Raw genomic sequence first — 23,420 nt, 5'->3', positions numbered from 1 at the left:
TTCCCACCCTCCCCTGGCCAATCCCCCACCTTGGCTCACTGTGACCTTCCACAGCGGCCTCCTGTTCAGTGACAGGTACAAAGTGAGAAATTTCCACTGTTCTGGACCTCGGGAAGAATGTATGAGTGTACCCTAGAGGGCTCATCAGCTAACATGGTATTTTCCTTGGGATTAATGAAGCGTGATGGAATTCTTAGCTGCTGTTGTAATGATTAATATGTCAAGTCAATATCACAAGAGAGGTGAACAGGAAAGGGATGCAGGAGTGAGCATGGGGCAGGGGTGGTTAGGGAGGGGGAAAGTGAGAAGGGCAGAGAGAAGGCAAAACTGGCGAAGGGAAAGGGAAGACAGAGAAGAAAAGGGGAGGGCTGGGAGACAGGGGGAAGGGGGCTGATGGGGTTTTATTCCATGGGTTACATTGGATCAAACAGGCCTAAGAACTTTGGTGGGGTGGGGGGCGGTGGTGGCAGTCCTCCTGCCCTGGGCCGTACTGGTAGAAAGCTGGGTTGAGTCAGTTCAAAATGAGCGCTCTCCTGGGAGTGGTTGTGAATAGAATGCTCTGCCTACATTGTGTCATGGGACGTCATGGGCGCTTGACAACTAAAGGATGTGTTTTCTCCCCAGAAAAATATGCAGAAAGAGAAACTGTGCAACTAGTGTCCGGGGGCTCACCAAACACCTAACCTTCATAAAAGAGCGAAAAAACAGCCCTGGACTTCCCTGATGGGCCCATGATATAGATTCTACCTGCCAATGTAGGGGACATGGGTTGATCCCTGTTTGGGGAACGAAGGGCTTCACTGGTGACTCAGACAGTAAAGAATCTACCTGCAATGTAGGAGACCTGGGTCTGATCCCTGTTGCTAAGATCCCTTGAAGAAGGGAATGGCTACCCACTCCAGTATTCTTGCCTGGAGAATCCCATCGAGGGTGGAGCCTGGAGGGCTATAGTCCATGGTGTCGCAAGGAATCCAACATGACTGACTAATAATTTTGCTTGGGGAACTAAGACCCCACATGCCACAGGGCAACTAAGCCTGTGTGCCGCAACTACTGAATCTGTGCTCCAGAGCCCGTGAGCCACAACAAGAGAGGCCACTGCAATGAGAAGCCCACACAAACCACAGCTAGAGAGCTGCCTCCACTCACCTCCATCAGCGAAGGCCCACATGCAGCAATAATGACCCAGCATGGCCAAAATAAATGGGATAAATTAAGAGAGTAGTATGGAAACATACGCTACCATATGTAGAAATAGATAGCCAGTGGTAATTTGCTGTACGACTCAGGGAACTCAAACCAGGGGCTCTGTAAACCTAAAGGGGTGGGATGAGGTGGGAGGTGGGAGGGAGGTTCAAGATGGAGGGGACATATGTATACCCATCGCTGACTCATGCTGATGTACGGCAGAAACCAACACAATATTGTAAAGCAATTATCCTTCAATTAAAAAGAAATTTTAAAAAGAAAAAAAATCCCAGCCCTGTGTCTAACTGATGGTTTCAGCAGCTGGAAGTGTGTCGTATGTCTCAGCACCCCTCTGCAATGGGGGGTCTTCTGCAAACAGGTTTGAGAAGGGAACAGTGGCATCAGTCATGTACTTCCTTTCTGCCAAGCCCTCACCTTGCTCTGCAAGGATATGACCCAGCTCCTCCGACCCTCAAGCCCACAACTAAGGCAAACCCCAGGAGACTACACTCGCTGGTCCCCTCCCCTGCTCCAGGCCATCCAGATGCTCCCACAAGAACTGGCGTCCACCCTGAGCATGCTTGTGCCCCAAGTCCTTGAGGCCAGCTCACAGAGAGGCTGAGGGATGGTGGTCACGCTGCCAAAGGGAAAGATATTTGCAATGTAAATCAGTCCTGCCAAGCCAGGCTTTTTCCTCTCCTGCTGATTATTTTCATCAGGATGTATTATAATAATTTCATATTCTGTATAACCATGGGCTGGCTCTGTGTAAACACCCTCACCTTTATTGAAATCACCTGTCAGTTACAGGTCTCTGAATTCTCTTTCCTGTCCTTGCATCTACTCTTATCAATCACATCATGGGCCAGGTGGTTCAAGTTTACAGAACCCCATGTACTATCCTGTGGACCGTCACATGTAGTAGCTTTCCTAAAAGCAGAGGGGAGAGAATCAGGTTCTGGATGCCCTGAATGGTTAAAGTATCTCTGTGATCAGAAAACAGTACAAAGCTCCACTACAAACCCTGGCTTACGTTACAGCGGAAACCTGGCTTACATTTTCAGCAGAGGAAAGCATTACCTAATTCACAATCGCATTTTACGATTGCATTTTGGAATATATTTTTACACCTAATATTGATTTATCTATTCAGTTCTTTGTCCACATTAAAACCATTGGTAAGTGGACTTGACTCCAACACAACCACTTACAGAGCAGCTGGCCCAGGGGCTCACCAGTGTGTACTGAGCCCCTACCTACCCACCCAGGGCTTCACGTGGGACCCAGACCATGTTTCCTTAAGGCAAGAGGTCCTGAGACTTCCCTGGGGGTCCAGTGGCTAAGACTTCATGCTCCCAATGCAGGGGGCTCAGGTTCTATCCCTGGTTAGGGAACTAAGAATAGATCCCACATGCCACAGCTAAAAATTCTGCATGCCACAATGAAGATGGAAGATTCTGAGTGCTGCAACTAAGACTCGGTACAGCTAAATAAATAAACAAATGTTTTTGGAAGGAAAGAAAATAAAGGTCTTGCAAGGCAAGCTGTCTGGCCTTCTGACCTTCACCTGTGGGGAAAGGCAGGATTACATGATGAGAACCCCATCGATCAACAAAGAAGTCATGGTCTCAACATCCCTTCCCCACCCTACATGCCTGAGTGGCATCATGGGAAGAGGCAGCTGGAGCTCCTCTAAGGAGGAAGGGACCCATCGTCTAAAACTACCATGTTTCTAGTTCTCAGACGGGAGCTTTCATATTTCTACCACCTGCTATAGCATACCCACGATAACTGTTAGCTGTTTCCTTGATGGCCAAGTCCGGTATAGCATAAACCCCTAGCCCCTGTGCCTGGCACAGTGCCTGGCACCCACTGGCACTCAGTTAATGCACTGTAGGTGGTGGTGGTATCAAAGCACAGGGGCCAGATCAGGTGAAGGGGGGGTTGGTTACAAAGGATCACCAAACGTGGCCAGCAAGATGTCATTTCATTAAAAACCCTGTCCCTTGGCTCTTTGACAACAGGTGGGAACAAGGGCTCTCAAGGGAGAAATCAAACAGTCCCTTCTTTTTCGTCCTCTCTTCCAGCTCTGACTGCCGTCCACTCTCACGCCCAGCATCTGCCTCCCAAAGTCTGGACTGAACTCTGTGTTCTGGGAAGGGTGGAGTTTCTTACAGGAAAGTGAGTGGCAGGGGAGGTGAAAAGGGCAGTCTGGGTGGGGTGCTGGTGGGGCTGAGGCCACTGGGGCCTCTTCAGGCACAGGCAGGAAGGAGCAGGATAAGACTGCCCAGGGTGGGAGGTGGGAGTGTGTAGGGGAACCAAAATGGGGTGGAGGAGCCTTTCCTTCCGTCTTCCCCTCCCTGCAGCCATACCTTCACTTCCAAACATTTGACTCCTCACCCAGGGCAACCTGGAAACTCTACTGTTTTAGGTAACAGATGAAAGCAGAGAGCAGCCATGACCCTACATCCTTGTAGCTGCCTTGAGACCCCAGACCCTGGACCTCTTCCCAAATGCTCAGCTTCTTCGTCCGAGGAGGATAAGGGGAACATGGCTGGAGCTAGCCTGGAAAGGAAGCAGTTACAGACACCAGCTCTTTGAAAGGAACAAAGGCCATACAAATCCAAGGGATCAGCCCATCCCCAGGACCCCAAGGGTGACTGCTTCGTAGATAGACAAGGCACACCCATTTCCATGGGGATCATTTCATGGCTCGACAAAGCACCAGTGAGGAGTTGGCATGGGCATCTCCTCTGTGCCTACATCCCTTTCGGGCAATCGTCCTGTCCCTTACATTGGGTTCAGCTGCTATGGCCTCTGTGGAACAGTTAAGACTCCTGTAGCCTGGAGATAAAGTGAAGGCCCTTCTTTGACACCAGTAAAGGCTCTCATCATCCCCCCAAAGCATTGGAGACCTGGAGATATCCATGCCTTAATAACCAGAGTTGCTGTGCACTCTATCTAGGATCTAATTTACCTGGCCAACTCCATGTCCTAAACCCAGCATTTCTTCAATAAAGCCCATATCCATTTATCTTTATCTTGTGGCTGAAAATAACTCAAACTCCTGCTCTTTGTTCTTTAAAGGTGAAAGATTATGTCTATTAATAATACTTATCAAGTCTTTAGAGTCCCTGTTGAGCTCCTAGGGTTAATTCAGGCTCCAGTAAATCCAAAGTCTGGCTGGGAGACAGGAGGTGGCAGGATTTCACCTGCAAGGTCAATTTTTATCTAGAACAGGGCTATGCTGCATTCATTTGCCACCAGTGGAATATAAATATCAACCCACCAGGAATGATAGATTTTGACATGAGGAGTGGTGGGCTATTCAGAAATTTTAAAACAAAAAGCCTACGAGAAATTTATATGTCTTAGCACCAAGGGGACAGAAGAGCTAATACCTGTCATGTTGAAAGTGTCCTTACTTCTCTCCCTGCTCCCCAGTTTGATGACAGGTTCCCTTCTCATCCTTCCCATTAAAGCTTCAATTTCACCCTCTCACAGTGGCTTCTAGGACCACGCCTTCTAAGCAAATCCCATCTGCTATTCTTTTTAAAAAAATTTTTAGTTATTTACTTATTTTTGGCTATGCTGGGTCTTCATTGCTGTGTGGGCTTTTCTCAAGTTATTGCAAGCAGGGGCTGCTCTCTAGTTGCAGGGCATCTCACTGTGGCAGCTTCTCTTGTGGTGAAGCAGGGCTCTGGGGGGAGCTGGCTTCAGTGGTTGCAGCTCCTGGGCTCTAGGGCCTGGGCTCAGTAGTTGTGGTGCGTGGGCTTAGTTGCTCCATGGCATGCAGGATCTTCCTGGACCAGGGATCAAATGCATGTCTCCCACACTGGCAGGCGGATTCTTTACCACTGAACCACCAGGGAAGCCTCCACCTGCTATTCTTATCTAGGCAACGGGAACAGCCTGAATGAAGACTATAACTCAGGACAGAGTGTGGTATTTCTAGGGACGGGTGGATGGCCAGGGTGACTGCACTGTGAATGCCGGGAAAGCAGTACAAGATAAGGTTGGAGAACTGACAAGGAACAATCTGTGCAGAACTGGCAGGCCACTGTGAGAGGTTTATCCTTTATCCCAATGTCCAGACCAGGGAAGAAGGATTTGCAAACATTTTTCAGCATGTTTTAGTACTGTATTTCTTTTTATGGCTGAATAGTATTACATTGTATGTATATATCACAATTTGTTTATCCATTTATCTGTTAATGGACATTTGGTTTGTTTCTATCTTGTGGTTGTTATGAATTATGCTCCCAGAAGGAGTATATGTTTGTAAAATTTGTACCTATCAGATTGACAAAGATTAAAAACATTGAGATATTTTAAATTTCTTTGATGTTATAATGTTATTCGTACCAGTGGCCAATGAATATGTTCAAGCATAATCAGATTCCTTGATGTGGACAACAGCAGTCTTCTTGATGTTTGTCATCAATCAGTGAATCTGGAAACACGTGGTGGGTACTTTGTTGCTGATGCTGTTGTTCAGTTGCTAAGCTATATCCGACTCTTTGTGACCCCATCTGCAGTATGCCAGGCTCCCCTGTCCTTCGCTGTCTCCCAGAGTTTGCTCAAATTCATGTTCATTGAGTTGGTGATGCTACCAAACCATCTCATCCTCTGCCGCCCCCTTCTCCTTTTGCCTTCAGTTTTTCTCTTCATCAGAGTCTTTTCCAATGAGTCAGCTCTTTGCATCAAGTGGCCAAAGTATTGGAGCTTTAGCATCAGTCCTTCCAAAGAACATTCAGGGTTGATTTCCTTTTGGATTGACTGGTTTGATCTTGTTTTTGGTCCTGGGCTATGTGCTGTGGCTGGTTGGATTTTTGAAAGAAGTTGTTCGCGAATGGACCCAAGAATCTGCACATCTTTACATTGGTTTAAGCAAAGTGATTCAGCTCTAGTGATAGCACTGATTCAAGCCATACTGCAGGTTAGTGTTTGCAGAGACTCACTCCCCTGAGTTAGCCCCTTGGAGTAGAAGCGAACTGTCTAGAGGGTTCAGTGGAGACTAAGGAGATAAACCACATCACAGTGGGGCTTGAGCCACAGGGGGACCTGCCTGGAGCTGAGCAGACCAGCTGAGGGCTCCACGGAGCCTCAGGCTCTTTGGGGCCACTTTCATGGCTCCTCTATTTCTAGGACGTAAGAGCCTCTGCCCGCCTCACCCCTCCTCCAGCCTGCCCGCTTCACTGCCCCGCCACCCTCCCCTGCAGCCACCCCACCCTTCCCTGGAACACAGAGTTCTCTGCTGTGGACTCTGGGAGGGCCCTGTATCGGGTGCCAGATGCAAGATGTGCTGCAGTGAGGAGAAGGAAGGAGGTAACTGGGAGGGAGGGAGAGAGGAGAAGAAAGGGACTGTTCTGGAGTTTCCCCCTCATGCATTCCAGCCCTTTCTTTTGATAAAAAGCAAAGGGAGTAATTTTTTTTTAATAAAATGAAATCAAATTTTGTTTGTTGGATTTGGTCAGCTTCCTTAGTGGCTGAGACAGTAAAGAATCTGCCTGCATACCCAGGGAGACTGCAAAACCTGGGGAGACCCAGGTTTGATCCCTAGGCCAGGAAGATCCCCTGAGGAGGGCATGGCAACCCACTCCAGTATTCTTGCCTGGAGAATCCTATGGACAGAGGAGCCTGGCGGGCTACAGTTCACGGGGTCCCAAAGAGTCAGACTCTACTGAGCTACTAACACTTCCTTTTCCATGATCCCACTCAGCTTCCACATTGCCCCTCTCTTTCAGGACCCTCAACCGCAGCGACAGCAACTACAGGAAGTACCTATGTGTGTGAGGCAAGGACAGGGCCCAGGAGTTCAGGTGGCCAGCTGTCGTGTTTGCCAGGACCAAGGCTTCCCAGGACATGAGACTTCCAGTACAAAACCTGGGACTGCTGCTGCTGCCGCTGCTGCTGAGTCACTTCAGTCATGTCCGACTCTGTGCAACCCCAGAGATGGAAGCCCACCAGGCTCCCCCGTCCCTGGGATTCTCCAGGCAAGAATGGAGTGGGTTGCCATTTCCTTCTCCAATGCATGAAAGTGAAAAGCGAAAGTAAAGTCGCTCAGTCGTGTCCGACTCCTAGCGACCCTCTGGATTGCAGCCTACCAGGCTCCTCCGTCCATGGGATTTTCCAGCCAAGAGTACTGGAGTGGGTTGCCATTGCCTTCTCCAAACCTGGGACAGTCCCAGGCAAATTGGGATAGCTGGTCACCTTAGCAGGAGCTGACCATCTGGTAGAGTCAAGTTGACAAGTCATAGCACAGTGTGGCTTGTGGGCAGCAGCAGATGGAATAAAGAGCTTCCCCTTAGAACTGGAAACCTCTTCTTGGCCCTTAGCTCCCTTCCTGAAAGGACCCCAGTGCCTGTTTCCATGATGCCAAAGCTAAGCCCCTAGGACGGGCAGGCAGTGGTGTCGAGACTGAGCAGTCTCTGTCGTTTTCTAAGATCACTTTCATTATATTAAGCTGTGGGAGCCTGTCCACTGGCTCTGTAGTCAAAGGTCAGCTAAGGACAGGCAATTAGCTTGCCCCTTTGGGCCTTTCTCTTGGTGACACCACCTCTGAATTCAGAACAAAGGCTCCTCATTTTGCCTGCGCACAGAGTGTTGAATGTGAGAATGCTGCCACCTGCTGGTCACATGGGGCTGTTTTTCAGGAGGTGCGCTGACACCCCCGGAAGAAGAGTGACAGGTGATCCCAGGGACTGCGGAGCCCACAGGCCACAGTAAGACCTCCCAGAGTGCCCAGGGCCAGACCTCTAGGGAGAAGCAGCCAAGGACCCCCTCAAAGTACACCTGGAAGAGCCCTGGAAGCCCCCCAGTGTCTGCACTCTCAATCCGGCTGTGGATTCCGAGAATTCCCAACTAGGCTGGATGCTCTTTTAGCTATTCAGTACAGTCCTCTGGGCCCCAAAGGTGTGCTGGAGCAGGCTGCACCAGAACCCACAATTAAATATCCAGAAATTGTACAAGCTGGCATAGCAGCTTGAAATCAGTCCTGGTAGGCCTTGCCTGGAAAATCCCATGGATGGAGGAGCCTGGTAGGCTGCAGTCCATGGGGTAGCTAAGAGTCGGACACGACTGAGCGACTTCATTTTAACTTTTCACTTTCATGCATTGGAGGAGGAAATGGCAACCCACTCCAGTGTTCTTGCCTGGAGAATCCAGGGACAGTGGAGCCTGATGGGCTGCCGTCTATGGGGTCGCACAGAGTCGGACACGACTGAAGCAACTTAGCAGCAGCAGCAGCATAACATTTACACCATGAAAATTGGCAAATGCTACAAATCTCCCACCCCTACCCCACTCTAGTGGATTTGCCAACACGCCACTGCAAAGCCCCTGTCAAGCTTCAAATACTGTCAACTGGAAGAGGGAATGTATCAGCCTGCTAGCAGGAATTTTCTCAGATAAAATTCCATACCAAGTATGGAATCAGTATCAGAGAAAAGAGATATATTCTAAGAAGGAGGTTGTGGGGAAGACATTTAAAAAAAAAAGAAACTCCCTAAGAACTATGGGACTTCCCAGGTGGCGCTAGTGGTAAAGAACTCACCTGCCAAAGCAGGAGACAAGAGAAGCAGGTTTGATCCCTGGGTTGGGAAGATCCCCTGGAGGAGGGCATGGCAACCCACTCCATTATTCTTGTCTGGAGAATCTCATGGACAGAGGAGTCTGGCGCGCTAGGGTCCACAAAGTCCCAAATAGTCAGACACAATTAAAGCGATTTAACGGAGAAGGCAATGGCACCCCACTCCAGTACTCTTGCCTGGAGAATCCCAGGGACGGGGGAGCCTGGTGAGCTGCAGTCCATGGGGTCGAACAGAATCGGACACGACGGAAGCGACTTAGCAGCAGCAGCATGCACACAACAACTACTTAATGATTAATGGCCCTGGCATCAGAAACACTTGGAGTTGAGGGACAGAGCTGCTCCTTGGGAACTGGAAGACACTGAGCAGACGGCTTCACCTCTTAGCTCCCAGTCTATCTGGAATGAGGGCAATATTAGCAGCTTCCTCGCATGGTAGCTGTGAGATGATGCACTTAAATGCTTAGAATGTTGCCAGGCACAAAGCGAGCACTCAACACATATTAAATATTATCAGTCATTGATTAGAATCACAACTCAGCAGGCTTGGAACTGATCTTGCCATCTCCTTACTAAAACCAGTTTCACCTCTAAGCGTCCTTCACAGGGTTGGGCTCCTCCATTCTCCGCAGCAGCTGAATGTTGACATCAGCCTCACTTGGGGCTATTTATCTGCAGTTGTCCCTGCAGTTAGAACAGAGGACAAGGTATCCCCTAGAGCACAGAAATAAGGTGATAAGGTAACATCCTGAATGTAAAAACATTTAAGATGCAAACAACAGATGCTAGCAAAGTGCAGATTTTTTGTAAATGGGTTCCTGGCAATCCAGTACATGAGTTCAGAAAGGGAAGGATTCGGATATGATTTTAACCTATATGACCTGAATCCTCTTAAATCATATTGCCTTCTAGCCAGAAGGAAGCCAGAAGTCTGACATTTCTGATTACAAATCAGCTGGTCAGATGTAGTCATGTGACCACACTTAGATGGTAGAAAAGTGGAAAGGGTCTTGACTCAAAGCAGGGATAGGAGACATGTGTCTAACTGAAAACTAGGGGTTCCATTTTTAGGAAAGGGCTTCTCAGGTGGCTCAGTGGTGAAGACCCCACCTGCCACTGCAGGAGACGCAGGTTCAATCCCTGGGTCAGCAAGATCCCCTGGAGAAAGAAATGGCAACCCACTCCAGTATTCTTGCATGAAAAATCCCACAAAGAGAGGAGCCCAGCAGGCTATAGTCCATGGGGTCGCGAAAGAGTCAGCCATGGCTTAGTGATTAAACAATAATCGATATAAGCAACATAATCAAAATAAACAATAACATTTTTAGGAAAGGAAGAACAGATATTTGGGCGGGGGTAACCCACAGACTCTCCCACTGTGGATCAGTTTCTCCAGGCCTGCTCACTTCTTAACCTCAGGGTACCTCTAGACAACAATTCCCAGGATAAGCTACCCTAAATCCAGGCTGGGCAGGTGGCTGTGTTCCCTCCTGAATGTTCTGTCTGCTTCAGCATGAGGCACAAACCCCACATCCCATCAGGCACAGATCCCCACTCTATTACCTCTACAGCTCTTTTCCAAAGTTTCCCTTCTTGCCCGTCCTGCTCTCCCCACGGCACTTCAGGCCTCCATGATCACCAATCTGGGTGACTGTAATAATCCCTCATTGTTCTTTCTGCCTGCACTCTTGCTCTCCTTCAAACCCTGCAGCCTACACATCACTCTTCCTATAAAGCACAGGTCCCACCATGACACATTCCTGCTCAAGAATGTCCGTGGTTTCCCAGATCCTGCCCCAGATTTCTTGAATCTTGAAGGTTTCCTGTGACCAGGCCTTTGCCTGAATTTCTAAACCATTCTCCTTCACACGTGTGAAGCTCCACAGCAAAGGGCAGCTCACCGCTCCTAGGCTATGACTGTGCCTCCTGCCTCCCTGTCTTGGCTCTGCTACTCCCTCTGTTGGCATCTTTTTCCTTCTCACTCAGCCTGTCTAGATCTTACCTGTTTCGCAAAGCTCAGGTCAAAGCCTGCTTCTTCCAGGCAGCCTTACCCAAGCTAGAGCTACTCCCACCCTCCCAAGCATTGGCACAGAATGTCCTGCTTCTGTCAGGCTTCGATTGAAAGCATTTCTGCATTCCCTACTAGCATGAGCCTCCACAGGGCTGAGGGCCATGCTTGCTGGCATCTGGCTCTAGTACCTGCCATGTCGGTGAGTCACAATAAATGTTGTAGATGGGATTTGCAGAGGAGGAATAGTGCTGCATGGAGGCAGGGCACATGGGGACTGGGTGTGAACTTGAACAGCTCACACAATGACCTATGAACCCGATGCCAGGGTGACCATTTACACCACTCGGGGAGCAAATTCAGACTCCATCAGAATATGCAAATGTAGTTACAGACCTTCCACAAAAGGGGAGCACCTTCTGGGCTTGTGTTTGAGGGGTTGCCTGAGGGAATGGAGTGGGACTGGTAAGGATGCCTGTCATCTTTCCCATTTTTTTTTTAAGGATCAAGTGTGAGTAGCCATGAACATCAAAGCTTTTCGTGCAGGGCGGTGGGGGTAAGGCATTGACAGGAAACTTTAAATCATCTAGACAAACCTGTCATTTCTCAGTGAGGAACCCCAGTCCCAGAGCAGCAAGGTGGCTTGCCCAAGATCACATGGTCATAGTATCAGGCAGTACTTAGACTGTCCCAGTTTCCTGGCTACTATGTTCTGCTCCACTGCACAAGCTCTCCAGGTTAAAGGCACCATTAATTCCCAAGGAAACATCAACTTTTGGGAAATATGAGGTCATGGGGGTTACACACAGATTGTGTGTTTGTTTTTATGCTGGCCATTAAAAATTATTTTATGCTATACAACCCAAGAAGGAAGGCATGCGGTCAATTTTCAAAGCTTAAATTTTACATGTTCCATCTGCTATTTAGATTTTCCCCCTCTGTTCAATGTCACCTTTTTTCCTTAGAAAGGTATCAAAACAGCTTTTCCTTAAAAACTACTATATATATAAAATAGATAAACAACAAGTTCCTACTATGTAGCACAGGGAACAATATTCGATATCTTGCAATAAACCATAATGGAAAAGAATATGAAAAAATATATAGATGTAAGTAGGTCATTTTGCTGTACAGGAGAAACTAATACAACATTGTGAATTAACTAAACTCCAATTTAAAAAGTTTTAATGGCTTTTCCAATTTTCTGAGATGTCTCACTAGGAGCCCCCATCCTGACTCCAGCTTCTAACTGGCTAGATTTTAGTGCAATAGATAAGACTTGTGACCATAGGCTACTGAAAAGCCCTTTGTGTGTGGATTACAAGGGGGTCACTCAGTTTCTCGTTCATTACACCACGCAGCTTTTTTGAGTTGCAAGGTTAAGGCCGGGGCGAAACGTTGATAGAAGGGAACATGAAGCACCAAATTGGTCTGTGTTTTTGTTCCCTCCAACCCACTTAACCTCCCTTAGCCGGTGAAGGTTATGACTACAGCCCAATTCTCTAGTGACTCACTCCAGGAAAAGGACATGTGATGAGAACCTGGCTCTCATGGGACTGCTGGTCAGCGGTGCCAAGACAGAGATGGTATTGTTCAGGGAAGCCTCGGGAAGTCAGATATCCGGAGACAAGCATGCATGGGCAGCTCACCCCGCAGGCTGCAGGAGAACATATGTCCCCCACTGATCAGCCTCTGTATTTACTTCCACAAGGGCATTCAGAGGACTTCTGCAACGTTTATTCTCTTCAGTCTCAAATGCGGCTTCTCAGCGGGCCAGGAAAGGAAGGGATCGGCGTTCCTGGAGACCGGCTAAAAGCTTGGGTGCCTTGCCTGTTGTCACATTTAGTTCCATTCCCACATTAAGAGAAACATTTTTGCCTTTCACTTTTTACAGACGAGGAAATTTAGGCGCATGGAGTTTGAGTTTGGCCAGGCCCAGCCAGCTATTAAGTGGCAGACTGAGGAATCAAACCTGGGTCTAGGTTGACGTTAAAGGGTATTTCCAATGCCAGAAATGGGTGTCCTTTCCACGCTGTTTTCCAGCCTTCTGATAAAAGAAATGTTCACATATTGAGATATAGGGAAGTCATTCTGGCTTATACATGAGTTAACTTGAACTTTATGCTAACTACAATAGCTTGTTTGTGGCCTATCAAACATACGTGCTAATTCCGCTTTAATCATTAAAGAAAAGGGCTCCCTGGCCAGAAGTAAGGAATGTCAGTGTTAGAAATAGAGATCAAATACGCCTCTTCCTTTGATGATAAGATTCCTTTCCCAGGTGCCAAGACCATACTGTATGTGCTGCGTGTGGACACGCTGGTCTGTTTTTCTGAAAACTTGAAGACATGTGTCCCCACTTTGTTTAACGTTCTTTGTTCTGGCAAAATATAAAACTGTGCTGAAAACCCTGCTTCTCCAGAGCAGTTTCTCAGAATAATCTGAAGAACAGGCTTCAGGGCTAGTCCTCGGTTTGGCTGAAATAAAACTCTTCTCTGTTCTCATTATTGATCGTTTATTGTTTTCGTTGACACCTCCTCTAAGGCAAGGCAAGTGGTACTGGCCACTGACCAGATGCTTCTGGAAGCTTTGTCTCTCCACTTACTTCCAAACTCAGTTTTATTCTGACCTCTTTCACTCCATATCTTCACCCTTGAAGACCCTTGCAAATGCACTTTCCCCATGAATGGTTCCTGAGCACATAGTTTCAAGAGATTTCTCCCCCATTCTCTCCTGCCCTCTGACCTTCTCAGCCCATGCTGCAAGCTCAGCCTTCATAGGGACTGTAGTTCAGCTCACTGAAGTTTGCACGTGCATTCGTAAACTCCCAGTTGTGCTCTAAACTCCTCAAAGGTGTTGGGAACAGCCTTGTAGAGCCTTGAGAAGGCTTAAGCATAACAAATAATAACAGGTACTGAATGATTACCTGGTTAATTTTTAGGAGAGGCTATGGGAGTCTCCTCCTTTTTGCCTTCAACCTTTCCCAATCACGGTCTTTTCCAATAAGTCGCCTGTTCGCATCAAGTGGCCCAAGTATTGGAGGGGAAGGTGTCAAGAGGATAAGATGGTTGGATGGAATCACCAATTCAATGCACATGAACCTGGGCAAACTCTGGGAGATGGTGAGGGACAGGGAGGCCTGGTGTGCTGCAGTCCATGGGGTTGCAAAGAGTAGGACACAACTGAGCAACTGAACAACATGGGACTCTCTGTGATTCTCTTAGGTAAAGAAGTACAGAAAACTCAGACAAGTGGCTGCTATCTCTGGCTCTTTAGCCAAGACTCACCTTTGCATCACAGTCTATAATCCTCTCCCCAACCTTCTGGAGGTCTCAGAGGAGACAGCCCTTTCCCTGCACTAAATCCATGCCTTCAACCAACCTGCCAGTCCTGGCCAGGGGACATGGGATGGTGGGGGGAACTCTGCCCACTGGGCCCTGGGGCTTGGCTGAGTGGTCCAGGCTTTCTGGCAGCCTTGCCTGTTCCTTTGGCCCTTTCCCAAGTCTGGGTGCTCACTCCAAGCACCTTCCCAGGGCTCCATGATGAGGGCCTAATCATACAGGTCACCACCAATGCCTCAAATCCCCTCTAGGGACATATCTGCCAGCACAAACCCCAGATCTCATTTCTTTCTCCCTGGGATCCTGCCTGATTCCTTTCCCCTTAACTTACCATCCTTCCTTTCTGGGCACCTGTTTGTCTCCAGCACCAACACCCATGTGGCATGTCTGCTCCCATCTCTCACCCCTCCTCCCACCCCCAGGTCCCTGGGTCTTCAGAGTCAGCACCGCCCCTCCACACAGCTTGCTTCCTCCCCTCCATTCTTCCTGTCTCTCCTCCCAGCCAGGCTCCAGGCACGGAGAGCACTGTGGCCCACCGCATGCCCTATCCTAGCCCCCAGATTGCCCACCCACACCCGGGGGCCAGACCTACCCCTGGCTCTGAGCATGCACTTGCCTGTCTCCCTCACTCAGCTGGGAGGACCCCAAAGGTGCCACCACCTGTTACCTTGGTTCCTGATAACTGGCCCTGTGATTGCTATATTAACATTGGTCAATCACTGTTAACTGAAGGTGGAAATGAATGGCAATTGAGTTAATGGTGTTGGTTCTGTTCTCAATGCAGGAGATCAATTTACATTCGCAACTTAGGACCTTCCCTGGTGGCTCAGTTTTAAAGAATCCGCCTGCCAGTGCAGGAGACACGGGTTCAATCCCTGGTCTGGGAAGATCCCACAAACTGCGGAGCAGCTAGGCATCTGTGTGCTACAACTCTTGAGCTTGTACTCTAGAACCCAGGAAACACAACTATTGAGCCCACGTGCCACAACTACTGAAGCTGCACACCCTAGAGCTCATGCTGAACAGGAGAGGCAACCTCGATGAAAAGCCCCCGCTCTCTGCAACTAGAGAAAAGCCCGAACAGCACCAAAGACGCAGCACAGCCAAAAATAAATAAATAAAACGACATTCACAGTTCAGCCCCTGCCTGGAGGTCCCTGAAGTAGACTTGGAAGTATGGACTAGCAAAGGTGCTGTATCTGGAGGGCCCTAAACCTCAGATACGCAGATGACACCACCCTTATGGCAGAAAGTGAAGAGGAACTAAAAAGCCTCTTGATAAAAGTGAAAGAGGAGAGTGAGAAAGTTGGCTTAAAGCTCAACATTCAGAAAACGAAGATCATGGCTTCTAGTCCCATCACTTCATGGCAAATAGATGGGGAAACAGTGGAAACAGTGTCAGACTTTATTTTTTGGGGCTCCAAAATCACTGCAGATGGTGATTGCAGCCATGAAATTAAAAGACGCTTACTCCTTGGAAGGAAAGTTATGACCAACCTAGATAGCATATTCAAAAGCAGAGATACTACCTTGCCAACAAAGGTCCATCTAGTCAAGGCTATGGTTTTTCCAGTGGTCATGTATGGATGTGAGAGTTGGACTGTGAAGAAAGCTGAGTGCCTAAGAATTGATGCTTTTGAACTGTGGTGTTGGAGAAGACTCCTGAGAGTCCCTTGGACTGCAAGGAGATCCAACCAGTCCACCCTAAAGGAGATCAGTCCTGGATGTTCATTGGAAGGACTGATGCTGAAGCTGAAGCTCCAACACTTTGGCCACCTCATGGGAAGAGCTGACTCATTGGAAAAGACTCTGATGCTGGGAGGGATTGGGGGCAGGAGGAGAAGGGGACGACAGAGAATGAGATGAATGGATGACATCACCGACTCGATGGACATGAGTTTGAGTGAACTCTGGGAGTTGGTGATGGACAGGGAGGCCTGGTGTGCTGTGATTCATGGGGTCGCAAAGAGTCAGACACGACTGAGCAACTGAACTGAATTGAAGTCTACAAGATGAGGACCCAGACAGAACAGTGACTTGCCCAGGGTCATCTGGTGTGAGTCACAGATCAGACTGGACCCAACTCTCTGATTCCACCACAAAGGCACTGCCTCAGTCATGCCTTCATAGTAGTAATACACTTGCTTTGCTTCTAAAAGTGTAATTCAGACCTGACTCTCCTCCCAGTGATTTCTAAATAGTGAGGGCTGTTCTTGGACTGCTAACTCTAGCTGCTGCTGCTGCTAAGTCGCTCAGTCGTGTCCGACTCTGTGCGACCCCATGGACTACAGCCTACCAGGCTCCTCCATCCATGGGATTTTTCCAGGCAAGAGTACTGGAATGGGGTGCCATTGCCCTCTCCGTAACTCTAGCTAGCACTGATGAATCCTCTGAGGAGGAATGCACACAGGCAGGCAGGGATGCTGGCATCCTGTTCGGTCCTGCAGGATGTGCAACATGTGCAAGGTTGAGATGACACACTTGAGGCGTTCCTCTCTGCCTCCCACACCTGGCATTGTGCATCTCCCACCCTGCCACACCCTTCATCCACAGTTTGTTGGAGGCTGTTCTGGCTTCCCCCACCCCTGCCAGCATCATTCTTGTTGAACCTATTAGGGAGTTATTGTTGTTTGCAGCAAACAGCTGATGCCTCTGGAAAATGTAGCATTTGCTCATCTCTGTTCCATTTATCTTGTAGTTGGTACATTTTCTCTTCTTTATTAGCAGGGGCACTTACTGGAAAACTAGATCTCTGTCACTTAGTGGTTTCATCTGTTACTTCTGTTCAGAACCCACCTGGAGTCAGAATCCCATCTCTGTGACAGAACAATTGGTTGCTATGGAAACTATTGTACCACCCCGGGCACAGGCTCGCCTGCAGAGAAGCAGAGCTGCTGCACACAGAGGGTGGGGGAGGGATAAGGTGTTACAGAGTTCCAGGCATGACCTGTTAGACTAGTGACGGACTTTTCTAGGTCACTCTTCTCCTTCTGCTCCTTTTCCTCCCAAAACACTGTGTGTGTGACTTCACTTATCCATACCCTGCCCCCAACACCCGCACCCCCCACGGCCCCCTCCACTAACCACTCCACCCAAACTTGAAAATCTTCCCCTACCTTCTCTCTTCTGCCTCCAAGTCCAGCTTAGAGCTGGCTTCCTCACTCTGTGGTTAACCACACCTGAAAAGGCCTTCTTTAATCTAAACCTCCCAATTGTAGTGACTTTGCATTTAATTTATTTGAATGGAATCACTTGCTTAGTTTCTCATTGTGCTATTTTTTCCCCTCCTTATCAAGCTCCTATACTTTCTCTTCCCAACGGTATTCTGGCCCCATCAGAGCACACCTGGGCCAGTGGTGTGCCCCCTCTCACAGACCCCAGGCCAGGCTCTGCTGACCACACACACACACAAGTGCAAGTGTTAGTCACTAAGTTGTGTCCGACTCTTTGTGGCCAACTCTTTGTGACCCCATGGACTGTAGCCCATCAGGCTCCTCTAGCCATGGAATTCTCCAGGCAAGAATACTGGGGTGGGTAGCCCTTCCCTTCTCCAGGGGATCTTCTTAACTCAGGGATTGAACCCAGGTCTCTTGCATTGCAGGCAGATTCTTTACTGTCTGAGCCACCAGGGAAGCTCTGCTGACCACAAGTCCTTGATAGATGCTACTCTTTGACTCCCAGAAAGCAGACAGACTTAGCCCCCAAGTGTGTCCGATTAAATCTACTCACTCTTACTTCCTGAGGATCAATAAGCCAGAGCGACAGACAAATTGTATAGCTCTGGGTATCATTTTGAACTTTTGACAAACGAATGAAAAGGAAAAACTCTAAAGCTTCAGTTGCCTGAAATACCCTCAGCTGATAAACAATGAAAAAGCAGTGCTTTGTTATTTAGAAATGTTTTATTTTTGTGGGTTTTAAATCAATTTCCTCTTTCAAGTTTTTCTTTGGTCTCATTTGCCTGTCACCTGGGACAAACGCAAGGAAACGTTCACCCCCGAGGCCCCGGACCCGCCTAGGTTGAACGTGGCCAGAGACCCTCTTCTGCATTTTCATGTGAAGGGCTACGCATGACCGCCCAGCCTAATAGCAGCTCCTCGTGCCTTGGAGAGCCTGGAACCCTTCCAGAGCACTCTTTAGATGAGGTTAAGCTTACAAACCTGAGTGTGGATTTGGGGTTATCCCTCTGTCAAACGGGCAACGTCCTTTTATCCAGCGCCTGGGAGCGCAGGGCCAGTGAAGCCCCCTCTTGCTGGGTGTGGTTGTAGGTGAACAGAGCTGTGCTGGATCACAGGGCGAAGGAGGCAACGTTGGATTTGGGGGTCCAACCTTTTTCCGGAACCTGCCCTCCAGTCCCCTGTGGTGGGAGTAAGCCGATGGACATGTCCCCGTTAGCTAAGAAAGGGGCGGAAGTCAGGGGGCCTCCAGGTGCGAATCAGCCTTGGAGCTGGACGGAAGCCACTTCCCAGAAACTCCCTGGAAGAACGCCGGGCATGCGGGCTACAGCTGCTAGGAAGGGCACCCTGAGCCCAGCAGTGAAAGCGTAGCTCTCCCAGCATTCATACCACGGCTGAGTCTGCTCATGAAAAGAGGTGCTGCTCCTTGAATGCCCCAGCACACCAAAAAAGCGAGTTCGGGCGTGGGTGCAGGGGGTGGGCTCTGCGTGGGCAATTGCGCACGCGCGGGAGAAAAGACCGGATGTGGGAGGGGCCTGTCTTCCCCCAACCCTTAGGGCTATTTCCCTTGTTGCAGGGGCGGGTCCCCTGAGGCCTGAGGAGGTGTTGGCAAGGTGTCCTCACCAGGTGAAAGCCCAGAATAAACACCGAACCTGGATCCCTCTGGCAGTGGGGCTGCAGAAGAGCTGGCTTTGGCCCATGGTGGCTGGGAGAAGGGGATACCCCTTTAACTCCAGGCTTGTCACCCCAGGGCCATGGGGAAGCTTGCCCTTGCCCTTCCCAGTGGGTACGGAGAAACCCTCACACCAGTGTCAGCCCCTCTGCCGCCCCAGCTTGAGAGAAGGCCTCTGTTCCCCATGGGATGAGGTTCCCTCTTGCTCTGCCCTGACTATAAGAGAAGAGGAAGTGCCCCAGTGGCATCGCCCATGGGACAAAAGATGTTGCCCAGCAACGTCTTCACGTTTATTACAGTTACTGAAGGAGTCTAGGGCACTCTCCAAAACTCACTCACTGCTCGAAGGAGAGGCCAGAACTCCAACTCAGGCTGTGTGGCCGGAGCTCAGGTGGTGCGGAGGCCACGGAGGGCTCCTTCTGAGTTGGCCGCTCCAGAGACAGACCACAGGCTGGCTTTAGAGCCTTGAGGGGTGAGAGGCACAAGGGGGAACCCAAGACAGCCAGATTCCAAATGTTCCTTGAGCATCTGGGTGAGGTGCTTGGTCTTCTTCCAAAGAAGTAATTTCTTTCTGGGAGAGAGGGAAAACAAAGCTCAAAAACCAGAGCCTCAGAAATAGCCTGAGGCTGATCAGCCCTGAGGCCAGTGGCTATGGTCTCCCACTACAGCCTTGTCTGAAATAATAGAGGAGCCGGTGCACCAAGCCCCGTTTGCAAAATAGGTACCTTAGGCTCTGTCAGCCCAGATCCAGGAGTCAGACACTTCTTCAGATGCTGCTTCACAGGAGGGGAGGGAGGGAGGGAAAGGGGGAAAGAGAGAGAAAGAAAGAGAAAAAGAAAAGGGAAAGAAAGGAAGAAGGAAAGAAAGAAAAGAGCACAGAGAAGTGGAAAGGTGGGGCACCCAGCCAGAAGAGGACTGGGCAACCAGAGTGCCTGGACCAGGTCTGGCTGGAGTTGGAATAACTGCATTATGGGAAAGATTGAAAGGTTAATATGAAACCAGCTGATGCTGAAAAAGAACAATTAGGAAGGTTAAGGGGCTTCATATGAGGTTAATGGCTGCTGGAGGATAAAGTTTACAGCTTCCAGGAAAGAAGTCTGGCTCAGAGTAATCTTTTTCATTGATGGTTCTTGGTTGGGTTTTGCTGATATATTTTTTTCTTCTGGATAATTTAGAGAAAATGACCATTCATTCAGGTGAGATTCATTCTCTCCTTCTCTCCCCTACCCTTCCCCTTCTTCTCTCTTTCTGTTTGGCAATGTCCACTTATCTGCAGGTTTTGGAATGAGTTTTAGGGTCCCACCTGTACCATTTCCCCCCAGTGAGACTTGTGATGCTCAAGAAGAATATTCTCTTCAGTGCTGGTTGTGTTATGGGGGTATTTCAGGCCAGTAAGTGGTTTCATAGATCAATAGCTCAGCCCAGGAAAGGTGTTCTGCAAGCGTGCTCAGTTGCTAAGTCGTGTCCGACTCTTTGCTACCCCATGGACTGTAGCCCACCAGCTTCCTCTATCTGTGGAATTTTCCAGGCAAGAATATTGGAGTGGGTTGCCATTTCCTCCTCCAGGGGATCTTCCCAACCCAGATATCAAACTCTTGTCTCCTGCATCTCCTGCATTGGCAGGCAGATTCTTTACCACTGTGCCACCTGGGAAGCCCCAGAGATGTTCTGAGGTAAAATGTCAAAGAGTTAACTCAAGTGTGGAGAGCCAGCTAAGGAGACTGGGGCAGGGGATTCCCAAGCTTCTGCAACCCAGCAGCAACTTGGTTTCCCCCAGAGAGCTTTTAACATAACAGACTCCCAGCTCCACCTGGACCAGCTGAATTAGAACCTCTGTAGGAGCCCTTGGGAGTCTGTATACAAAGTTCCCCAGGCAACCTCAAGACCAGCCAGTTTGGGAACCACTGGCCCAGGGGCACAAGGAAGAAAGGCAAGGGCTGGGGCTACTGGCCCTTTACAGCATACTTGGTCATTTGTGTGACTTCCTAGGTCCCATCCCAGCTGTGGGTTTCTTGGAACAGACACTTTGTTTTACTCATCTTTATAGTCCCTGCAGAAGGCTGACCACATCCAGTTTTCAAGTTCACATTTTCAGAAGCCTGGGTGGTAGAGACCCAACTTGCACAAGACCACAGGAGCCCTGAGATGGTAGGGCCCTTAGAGACGCTCCAGTGCAGTGGTTTGCAAACTGTGCCCTGGGGTTCCACCGTGGAACCTCAGAGACCGCCAAGAGGAAAGAGCAGAAGCCCATGGAAGGGCTCTTCAGGCTCCCCTCCCCCTCCCCCTCTTCAGCCTCTTCCCCTCCACCTCCCCCTCTTCAGCCTCTTCCCCTCATACAGCTCTGTGTTACCTCTAAAGAGGAGCAGAATGTCACTTAAAATATGCCACTGGGACCTATAGGTCATTTTGAATTAGGATTTAAGAAACAGCCAGTGCAGAAAGACACCCTGACCCTCTTTTGTCCTCCTGAAAGCAGGAGACAAATCTCCCATTGAAAGGACCCTCCTTGTACCAGGAGGAAGGAAAGCGTCCTTATCACCAGAGACAGGAAATTTGGGGCCCAGAAGGCAGTATAAACAAACCTGGTTAGCTCTTCACCATTTATCCCCTTGGCTTGTCAACTCTTCACAAATGTGTTATTTCTTTATCTAAAAGGCCTAGAAGCTTCTTTTTCTGGTCACTTCAGGTCTTCATTCTCCTGTGAAGACATTCATGTACATGTAAAAAACTGATAAAATGCACATGTTTTTCTTTCATTGATCGGTCTCTGTCAGTTTAATTTTCAGACCCAGCCAGGTTCCCTAAGATGGTGAAGGAAAACTTCCCCTCTCGGTGCTATTTTTTTTTTTTTTTAAATAAAGACCCAGAATGGAAACAACCCAAGCACCTCGGAATGGGTGGATACATTTTATTTATTTATTTTTAATTTATTTATTCGTGGCTGTTGCTACGAGTGGGCTTTTTCTAGTTGCAAGAAGTGGGGGCTACTCACTAGTTGCGGTGCACAGGCTTCTCCCTGTGGTGGCTTCTCTTGGGGCAGAGCTAGGGCTCTAGGCGCACAGGCTTCAGCAGTTGCAGCACTCGGGCTCAGCAACTAAGTTAGTTGCTCTACGGCATGTGCAGTCTTCCCAGACCAGGAGTCAAACCCGTGTCCCTTGCATTGGCAGGATTCTTATCCACTGGACCACGAGGGAAATCCTCCCTACGCTATTGCAATCACCTATTTGGCTTTCCAGCTCCCACCCTCAGCAACCCCCAGTCCCAGTGCCTATCAATTTTCCATCCAGTGTCCAGAATAATTCTGTCAAACATAATGCTGGTCAGGTTGCTGTTTCATTCAAGAGCCTACATTGGATTTCCATTTCACTCACCCACAATCTGAGGTCCCCACACATCCTTGCCTGGCTGCCCCTTGCTCATCTGCTCCAGCTACACTGTCCCCTTTGTGCGCTGAACATACAGGCAGGGTCTAATCACACTGTTCCTTCTGCCTGAAACACTCTCCCCCCAGATGTCTGCCTCGCTGCTTCCTTTTTTCCTGACTACCACATACCATAAATGGTGCCCCATCCCATCAACCTCCAGTCCCTTCCTTTGCTCTGCTGAGTGTCTTTTCTACCAGGACATAAGCTCCAGGAGGAAAGGGACTTTGTTTTGTTCATACTGTATCCCCAGCACCGACAACAGTGCCTGGCACATAGTTCGTTGTTCAGTCGCTCAGTTGTGTCCGACTCTTTGCAACCCCATGGACTGCAGCATGCCAGGCTTCCTGTCCTTCACCATCTCCCAGAGTTTGCTCAAACTCATGTCCATTGAGTTGATGATGCCATCCAACCATCTCATCCTCTATCGTCCCCTTCTCCTCCTACCTACAATCTTTCCCAGCATCAGGGTCTTTTCTAATGAGTCGGTTCTTTGCATCAGGTGGCCAAAGTGCTGGAGCTTCAGCATCAGTCCTTCCAATGAATATTCAGGACTGATTTCCTTTAGGATTGACTGGTTTGATCTCATTGCTGTTCAAGGGACTCTCAAGAATCTTCTCCAGCACCACAGTTTCAAAGCATCAGTTCTTTGGCACTCAGCCTTCTTTATGGTCCAGGTGCTCCATTAAATAAAGCTGTTTCCTGAAATAATCAGGTTGGTTTTCAGTCTAAAATCATTCTGTACATTTTCTCCTTTATGCATGTCTATATTTTCTGAATTTTCTGCACTCACTGTATATCACTTTTAGTCACAAAATGAGCAATAAATGATGCCTTCTCCAGGACCATTCTTTAGGGGACCCTCTGGGGTCTGATTGGCGCCAGGTCTGTCCTTGGAGCCATAAGGAGACTAGGAGCAACCACTGGCTGCTGTTGGTGAACTGGGAACTTAGTCGTGCCAGGTAACAGCATCTTGTCTTGGAGTTAGCGGGAGAGCTGAGGAGGGGGGAGAGCAGGGAAAA

General features: G+C 49.0%; 1 long non-coding RNA gene across 2 annotated transcripts in view; it reads right to left on the bottom strand.

Moving 5' to 3' along the window:
- The window catches only part of LOC129654885 (uncharacterized), a 31,925-nt gene extending 10,808 nt beyond the window's left edge, over positions 1 to 21,117 (bottom strand). The window contains exons 1-3 of one of the 2 annotated variants that reach the window (XR_008715645.1): positions 19,702 to 21,117; positions 17,245 to 19,547; positions 11,712 to 12,834 (exon numbers count right to left, since the gene is read on the bottom strand). This is a non-coding gene — a long non-coding RNA (uncharacterized LOC129654885). Of the gene's footprint in view, positions 1 to 11,711; positions 12,835 to 17,244; positions 19,548 to 19,701 lie in introns of those variants that run through there. The other variant, XR_008715644.1, reaches the window with a different exon arrangement.
- Positions 21,118 to 23,420: the final 2,303 nt, after the last annotated feature.

The sequence above is a fragment of the Bubalus kerabau genome, chromosome 6 (assembly GCF_029407905.1).
Source record: "Bubalus kerabau isolate K-KA32 ecotype Philippines breed swamp buffalo chromosome 6, PCC_UOA_SB_1v2, whole genome shotgun sequence".
NCBI classification, from domain to species: domain Eukaryota; kingdom Metazoa; phylum Chordata; class Mammalia; order Artiodactyla; family Bovidae; genus Bubalus; species Bubalus kerabau.
Note: the sequence above shows the minus strand (reverse complement) of the source record. Positions and strands in the feature narration are given on the sequence as shown.